We start from the raw sequence: 1,532 nt of genomic DNA on the forward strand, positions 1-1,532 counted from the left end.
GAGGGCAACAGTGTCTGCTACAACAAGTAATCCTTATAGTACCCCGAAAAGGTGTACAGTTAGTAAAATTGATGGAAAATTTTACTTTGATTTTCATTCGTAATGATTTTGCTACCATACACTTTTCCATGATTTTAGAATTTGCACCAATCCAGAATCTCCAGAGCCATTTCTCCACAATATTGTCAGGCAATATTACTTGGTGTAGGAACATAACTATTGGCATTATGTCAAGTTCAGGCATCCAGCACCAGTGCTTGCTGATCATCTTCCCTTCTCAGACATGCAGTATCACCCTAAATATGAAGTGCTGGGATTTTGCTGCTTCAAAACAATTCTTATTATTAATTTGTCTTATTTTGATTCTTCAGTTAGAAGTGACATTATAATCGCGGCTCCAGTTAAAGTCAACATTCTATTTTTTTTGCTGTTTTAGGCTCCATACAAACATGTACTGCTACAAGAAGAAAAATTAACATCCTGAAAAAGGTATTCAAATGCCAACAAAAATGAAAAATACTTCCTGTATTAAGCTACAAAACTGTTAAATGTAAAAACCTACAAAGTCTCAGAACACTCTAAAGATCTGTTGGCCATCAAACCTCACTTAGGTATTCCTCAAAAGAGTAAAACGAACATCAAGTTTAATGTGCTCAACATCATTTAAATATATTTTAATATTCAAATAAAACTATGGCTTGTGTTGAGAAGAAACTATTTGGTTAATCTCTTTTAATAACTTAATTATGAAATTTAAATTGGTGGAAATATAGTTATTTGGTTCTAAGTCTGTTCTTTTGAGTCTTTATGTGCCTATTCTGCTAAGGATCAACACTTCATAATGACCAGAATATGCATCCCAGGTTTCACACTATGCTCTATCCACATGTTTTATATTAATTTATACGTGTTTGAATTTGAATCTAGAGTCACAAGGGGTTTACTAGCAAGGGATAAACGTGGACTTAAAGTTATGAAATGCAGAGAAATATTTGCAATTTTATGGCCAAGCCAACCCACTGGTATTCTCTAGTTTCTTGGAGAAACTGAATGGTCATTAGTATAGAACAAAGAAAATTTACAGCCCCAGGAACAGGCCCTTCAAGCCCTCCAAACCTGAGCTGATCCAAAACTTGTCGCCCAATTCCTAAGCATCTGTATCCCTCTGCTGCCCACCTACTCGTGCATCTGTCCAGACGCATCTTAAATGAATCTACCGTACCTGCCTCTACTACCTCTGCTAGCAACGCATTCCAGGCACCTACCACCTGTGTAAAGTACTTGCCACGTATATCACCCTTAAACTTTTCACCTCTCACCTTGAAAGCGTGACCTCTCATTATTGAATCCCTCACCCTGGGAAAAAAGTTTATCTCCATCTATCCTGCCTGTACCCTTGATGATTTTGTAGACCTCAATCAGGTCCCCCCTCAATCTCCTCTTTTCTAATGAAAATAATCCTAACTAGTCAACCTTTTTACATAGCTGGCACTTTCCGTACCAGGCAACATCCTCGTAAACCTTCTCTGCAC

At 37.4% G+C, this 1,532-nt stretch overlaps 1 long non-coding RNA gene across 1 annotated transcript in view; it reads left to right on the top strand.

Moving 5' to 3' along the window:
• The first annotated feature begins 257 nt into the window (after positions 1–257).
• The window catches only part of LOC122556954, a 10,297-nt gene continuing 9,022 nt past the window's right edge, over positions 258–1,532 (top strand). The window contains exon 1 of the long non-coding RNA XR_006313724.1: positions 258–489. This is a non-coding gene — a long non-coding RNA (uncharacterized LOC122556954). The remainder of the gene's footprint in view (positions 490–1,532) is intronic.

This window comes from Chiloscyllium plagiosum, chromosome 14 (assembly GCF_004010195.1).
Source record: "Chiloscyllium plagiosum isolate BGI_BamShark_2017 chromosome 14, ASM401019v2, whole genome shotgun sequence".
In the NCBI taxonomy this organism is placed as follows: domain Eukaryota; kingdom Metazoa; phylum Chordata; class Chondrichthyes; order Orectolobiformes; family Hemiscylliidae; genus Chiloscyllium; species Chiloscyllium plagiosum.